Below are 7,468 nucleotides of genomic sequence, written 5' to 3' on the forward strand. Positions count from 1 at the left end.
GGGTTCAGGCAATTCTCCTGCCTCAGCCTCCTGAGTAGCTGGGATTACAGGCACGCGCCACCATGCCCAGCTAATTTTTTGTATTTTTAGTAGAGACGGGGTTTCACCGTGCTGAACAGCATGGTCTCGATCTCTTGACCTCGTGATCCACCCGCCTCGGCCTCCCAAAGTGCTGGGATTACAGGCTTGAGCCACCGCGCCCGGCCTAGATATTATTTCTTATCATTCCCCTATTGTGGAAAAAGAGGTTTTGGTTCTTGTAACCATAATATCTTTGTCTTCTTTCTCTATTCCCAATAATATTTAGTTTCCAAACTCATTGTCAAAAGTATAGCTCTTTTCTCAATACACACACACACACACAAAATGGTGAGAAAAAGTGACCCGATAAAACAAGAGTGGAGGACTTGAAAAGACATTTCACAAAAAAGAAATACAAATGTTAAAACATTTATGAAAAGATGTTAAATCCAATTCATAATTAGATGAATGCAAATTAAACTGAATTTACCATTTTCACTTCTCAGATTAGCAAAATCTAAAAGCTTTACAATGCATTCTTGGCAAAGCTGTAGAGAAAGAGGCTCTTTCATACATTGCTGGTGTGATTGCACATGTTATAATAGAATCTCTATGTAGGGCAATTTGGCAATATCCCCCCAAATTACAAATGCATTTATTCTGTGACCTGAAACTCCTACTGATGAGAATTTATCCTAGAGATATACACATATAACATCAGGGGTATATCAAATTATTTGTTACATTAAGGAACATAAAAAGAAAATAGTAAACGATGTGTGTGTGGAAGATTGTGGTCAGGATGGATGGAGGCATGGATGAAAACAGATTTTTTATCTTTTTAAAAACTATACAAAGCTGAGTGTGGTGGCTCATGCCTGTATTCCCAGCACTTTGGGAGGTCGAGGCAGGCATATCACCTGAGGTTAAGAGTTCGAGACCAGCCTGACCAACATGGAGAAACCCCATCTCTACTAAAAATACAAAATTAGCCGGGTGTGGTGGTGTGCACCTGTAATTCCAGCTGCTCAGGAGGGTGTGGCAGGAGAATTGCTTGAACCTGGGAGGCGGAGGTTGTTCTGTGTTCATCTCTTTGCCTTTTGCTCTATCTTATGGGATATTTCCATAGCATTATGTTTCACCCTTTCCATTGAAATATTTACTTCCACTACCATATTTTTGATTTCTAAGAGCTTTCTGAATCTTTTTGTACCATCTGGGAAGAAAAGGGTTAGCAGCTGGTTTGTAACTTACTGTACTTGACCTGGAAATGCCAGGAAAAAAACAAGAAAGGACCAAGTTACATCTTCTTGCAAAGTAGCTAATGGGATAACATCCACAAGCAGAAGGAGGTCTCATTTCTGGAATGCTTTTACCAGGATGTACGTGGTCTGGCCAGGTTGCTCTTGGCGTGCAAATCTGGAATCCATGCATACACGGAGGCATGGCCCACTTGAAGATGTCAGTGTCTGCTATGTAACTGCGAGTATAAACAGAAGATTTTTGTCCATAAAATAACTCTATTTGTGTAATGGATGCCTTATATATGCTACTTAGAACCTTACACATTAACTCTGGACTAGAGAATGGTATAAAGTGGCAAGAAGGGAGTGGGGATCCGCAGTGACCATTTCAGACTTTTCCACGTTTTGCCTACATGTCATGATCATCTGTATTCTTTGAATAATTAGGTCTTTTTTTTTTTTTTTTTTTGGTTTGTTTATTTTGAGACAGAGTCTAGATGTGTTGCCCAGGATTGTGTGCATGTTGCAAACACGGCCCGTTACAGGCGCGGCCTCCCTGGCTCAGGTGACCCTCCCACCTCAACCTTCTGAGTAGCTGGACCAATAGGCACATACTGTCACACCTGGCTAATTCATTTCTGGTTTTTGTAGGGATGAAATTTCACTATAATGCCCAGACTGGTCTTGAACTCCTGGGCTCAAGCGATCCTTCTGCCTGGGCCTCCTAAAGTCCTGGGATGACAGGCATGAACCACTGCATCTGGCCCAATTAATAAATTTTGATACTGGCTAAGATCTCTGATTTTTTTTTTTTTTTTTTTTTTTTTTTTTTTTTTGGTGTTTTTTTTTTTTTTTTTTTTTTTTTTTTTTTTTTTTTGGGACGGAGTTTCGCTCTTGTTACCCAGGCTGGAGTGCTATGGCGCGATCTCGGCTCACCGCAACCTCCGCCTCCTGGGTTCAGGCAATTCTCCTGCCTCAGCCTCCTGAGTAGCTGGGATTACAGGCATGCGCCACCATGCCCAGCTAATTTTTTGTATTTTTAGTAGAGACAGGGTTTCATCATGTTGACCAGGATGGTCTCGATCTCTTGACCTCGTGATCCACCCGCCTCAGCCTCCCAAAGTGCTGGAATTACAGGCTTGAGCCACCGCGCCCGGCTAGATCTCTGATTTTTATGAGTTTGATTTGATAATCTCATCCTTGGGGTTACCTCAGTATCCCATTTCATAGTGTGGAGATCGCTCCTGTGTAAGGCCCCCTAATGTGTGGGCCTCACCAGATAGTGAGCTTAAGCCCAAACACAGTTTCCTGATGGAGGCAGTTGAGCTATGGGAAAGAAGGAACTAAGAAATGACTGATGTTGCAAAAGTTTCTACTTCTGACTGCAGTGATGCTTGGGCAAGGGTCGTGTGGTTTTGTCAGACATTATGTCTCCACTAGGCCTCTGCATGACCTTTATGACTTTACTTTTCAAGAAGTTTAACTTTATCTGCATGACTGCCTTGAACCCTAGATAATGACTTTATGGCTTAGCTTGTGACTCCTAGGTATTGTTATTCACAAGTGTGTTTTGGTAAAAACAGATAAAGCATACCACCTGCACACTTTTATGATCCTTGAATGTCATGCTTACGATTGTTTTCGTGATCCTATATTTTGTAAATTTCCATTCCTCTTATTGTTGATTGTGTAAACACCTTTGATCTTAAGGTATATATTGAGACCCTGGACAAAAATAAATTCGCTGTTTAGGCATTACCTTTTCAGTCCTCCAGACCCGAGCTTTTCTGTCTCTCTTTATTTCCATGCACCCCCTCTTTCAGGTCGGGACCCTCTTGCTGGCCAAGACTCCCTGGCGGATCTTCCGTCGCCCACACATAGATTCCATATCTTCTTTTATCTCTTTGAGGGTATCAATTATGGTTTTTGTTTTTTATTTAAGGTTTGTTTTTTAGAGATGAGTCTTACTCTGTTGTCAAGGTTGGAGTGCAGTGACCTGATGATAACTCACTACAGCTTCAAACTCTCAGACTCAAGCCATCCTCCCATCTCAGCCTGCTGATTAGTTGGGATAACAGGCATGAGCCACTATACCTACCCTCAATTATGTTTTTAAAGTAATTTTTCATCTGCATTGTCTCTATTTCCATTCAATTTCTTCTCTCTTTGTGCTTGTTGGGATCTCTTTGATGTCAAAAGCTTTTTCCAAGTGTCGGCCAATCCTTAGCTGTTCATTTATATTTCAGATTTAGATACTGTGCGGATGAGTGTAGTTTTTAAAGAGGGGACTTCACGAGGTGTGGTGGCTCACGCCTGTAATCCCAGCACTTTGGGAGGCCAAGGCAGGCAGATCACCTGAGGTTGGGAGTTCGAGACCAGCCCGACCAACATGGAGAAACCCTGTCTCTACTAAAAATACAAAATTAGCCAGGCATTGTGGCACATGCCTGTAATCCCAGCTACTTGGGAGGTTGAGGCAGGAGAATTGCTTGAACCCAGGAGGTGGAGGTTGCAGTAAGCCGAAATCATACCATTGCACTCCAGCATGGGCAACAAGAGTGAAACTCCTTTTTTTTAAAAAAAAAAAAAAAAAAAAAAAAAAAAAACCCCTTTTAAAAAAAAAAAAAAAAAAAAAAAAAAGGGGACTTCACTATAGGATGATCAGGGAGGGCCACTGACTATTTTTCAGGAGACTCTAGGTGCCAATATTGGACTATATGAATCTCCCATGGACTGGTCAGTGTTGAAGGTAAGGAAACCTACACTTTCTGGATGGGGGGGCTGTATCAGTTCTCTATTGCTACTATAAAAAATAACCATAAGTGTGTGGCTTAAGACAGTAGAAATTTATTATCCTACATTCCTAGAGCTCGGAGGTTGGACACAAGTCTCACTGGGCTAAAATCAAGGGGATTCAGGACTGTGTTCCTCCCTGTAGGCTCTAGGGAGCATCTGTTTTCTTGTCTTTTCCAGCTTCTAAAGGCTGCTCCACATTTCTTGGCCGTGGCCCCCTTCCATCTTCAAAGACAGCAGTCGCCAGTGGAGTCTTTTCATATCCTGATACTCCTTCCCTCCCTCTGTCACTTATTAGGATCTTTGCAGGTACATTGCATTCACCCAGATCATCTGGGGTTTATTAGCAACCTTAATTTCACTTTACCATGTAACGTAACGCACATTCACAGGTCCTGTGGATTAGGATGTGGATATTCTTGTGGGGCCATGTTCTGTCCTCTGCAGGGGTATATTCCTGGTTACTATTATTGTGAAAGACAAGTAGGAAAAGGAGGCTGAGAGATGGTACCAAATACGTGGTATGTGAAATATGTGAAATATGAATTAGTTCCCCTTATTCAGATAGCATCCTCAACTATGCCTGGTGTCTGGGTTCAGGGTTCAAAGCAAGATCTTCAGAGAGTTAATTTCCAGTCTTCTTCAAGGGTAAGGGCAGAGTAGTGTCTTAACTTACTCAGGATTGGAGAACATTGAATACTGTTCCTTTTTCATTTAATTCAAAATATTTTTAAATTTCTCTTAAGACTTTTCCTTTGACTCTTTTGTTATTTAGAAGTGTGTGGCTTAATATCCAAATATTTCAGGATTTTCCAGCTACCTTACTGTAATTATTATTTTTTTTTAGAGATGGAGTCTTGCGGCTGGGCGTGGTGGCTCACGCCTGTAATCCAAGCACTTTGGAGGCCAAGGCGGGCGGATCACCTGAGGTTGGGAGTACAAGACCAGCTTGACCAACATGGTGAAACCCCGTCTTAAAAAAAAAAAAAAATGTATAGAGATGGAGTCTTGCTATATTGCCCAGGCTGGGCTTGAATGCCTGGGCTTGAGAAATACTCCCACCTCAGCCTCCAGAATAGCTGGTACTACAGGTGCAAATCACCATAACTAGCTTTATCTTTCCGTTATTGATTTCTAGTTTAATTCCAGTGTGGTCCCAGAACATACTCTGTATAATTTCTATCCTCTTAAGTTTGTTGAGGTCTGTTTTTTAGCCCAGAATGTGATCTGTATTTATGAATGTTTCAAGTGAGCTTGAGAAAAAGTGTTTTCTGTTGCTGTTGGATGATGTTATTTCATACATGTTAATTATGAAATGATTCAGTTGATTGGTGATGCTGTTCACTTCAGATATATCTTTACTGATTTTCTGCCTGCTGGATTTGTCAGTTACTGATAAGGAGGTGTTGAAGTCTCCAATTGTAATGGTGGTGAATTTGTCTATTTCTCTTTGCAGTGCTATCAGATTTTGCTTCAAGGATTTTAATTCTGTTGTTTGGTGCATACACATTGAGGTTTATTATATGTTTTTTTTCTTTCTTTTTTTTTTTTTTTGAGACAGAGTCTCACTGTGTCACCCAGGGTAGAGTGCAATGGTGCTATCTCAGCTCACTGCCACCTCCACCTCCTAGGTTGAAGCGATTGTCCTGCCTCAGCCTCCCAAGCAGCTGGGACTACAGGTGCATACCACCATGTCCAGCTAATTTTTTTTGTATTTTTTGGTAGAGACAGGGTTTCATTGTGTTAGCCAGGGTGGTCTCCATCTCCTGACTTCGTGATCCACCCACATCAGCCTCCCAAAGTGCTGGGATTACGGGTGTGAGCCACTGCACCTGGCTATGTCTGTATTTTTAAAGTGAGTTTCTTGCACACAACATATATTGGGTCTTGTTTCTTGATCTACTCTATCTTTTTTCTTTTCATATTTAAAATGATTATTGAAATAATTGGGTTAATATCCACCATATTTGTAAGTGTTTTATACTTGTTGCACTTTGACTTCTTCTTCATCTTCCCCTCTTTTACTACCTGCTTGGTTTTAATGGAATATGTTATATGATTCCATTTTCTCTCCTCTCTTAGCATAGTATTACACTTTTATATTTTTTTCAGTGCTTGTCCTAAAATTTACACTATCTGTTTACAACTAATGTAAGTCCACTGTTAATTAATACTAATGCTGCTTCACAGGTAGTGCAGATGCATTATAACAAAGTATTCCTAGTTCCTTTCTTCCTTCCCTTAAAACATTGCTGCCACTCATTTCACTTATCCATACACTATAATCAAATTATTGCTATTATTATTTTGAACAATTACTAGATTGATAAGAGTATGAAAACTAAAATATTTTATCTTTCATTTATTCCTTCTCTGATGCCTTTTCCATTCTTTACGTAAACCTAAGTTCTGACCTAAATTGTCTCTGAAGAACTTTTAAAAAATATTTAGTATAAGATAGATCTACAAACATCAAATTCTGTTATTGCTTAACTGAGAAAGTATTTTTTTTTTTTTTTTTGAGATGGACTCTCACCTCTCACCCTGGCTGGAGTGCAGTGGCTCAATTTCAGCTCACTGCAACCTCCGTCCCCTGGGTTCAACTGAGTCTTCTGCCTCAGCCTCCTGAGTAGCTGGGATTACAGGCATGTACCACCAAGCCTGGATGATTTTGTATTTTTAGTAGAGATGGGATTTCTCCATGTTGATCAGGCTGATCTCGAACTGCTGACCTCGGGTGATCCACCTGCCTTGCCCTCCCAAAATGCTGGGATTACAGGCGTGAGCCACCGCACCCAGCCTCTCTTTCAGTTTTGAAGGATAATGTTACTGGATACAGAATTTTAGGTTATTGGTTTTGTTCTTTCACCATTTTATTTTAAAATTTATATATATATATGGGTATGTGTGTGTGCGTGTGTGTGTGTGTATACACACACACACACACACACACACACTTTTTTTTTTTTTTGAGACAGAGTCTTGCTCTGTTGTCCAGGCTGAAGTACAGTGGCGTGATCTTGGCTCACTGCAACCTCTGTCTCCCGGGTTCAATTGATTCTCCTGTCTCAGCATCCCAAGTAGCTGGGACTACAGGCACGTGCCACCACTCCTGGCTAATTTTTGTATTTTTAGTAGAGACAAAGTTTCACCATATTGGTCAGGATGGTCTTGAACTCCCGACTTCAGGTGATACACTCACCTTGGTCTCCAAAAATGCTGGGATTACAGGCGGAGACACTGTGCCCAGCCATATTTTTTAGATGGTAAATGGACAAATTATAGTTGTATTAACACTTTAAATATTTCACTCCACTCCCTTCTTGCTTCTGTGGTTTCTTTTCTTTTTTCTTTTTTTTTTTCTTTTGAGACAGAGTCTCACTCTGTCACCTAGGATGGAGTGCAGTGGC

The sequence above is a fragment of the Cebus imitator genome, unplaced genomic scaffold (genome assembly GCF_001604975.1).
Source record: "Cebus imitator isolate Cc_AM_T3 unplaced genomic scaffold, Cebus_imitator-1.0 Scaffold319, whole genome shotgun sequence".
Lineage (NCBI taxonomy): Eukaryota > Metazoa > Chordata > Mammalia > Primates > Cebidae > Cebus > Cebus imitator.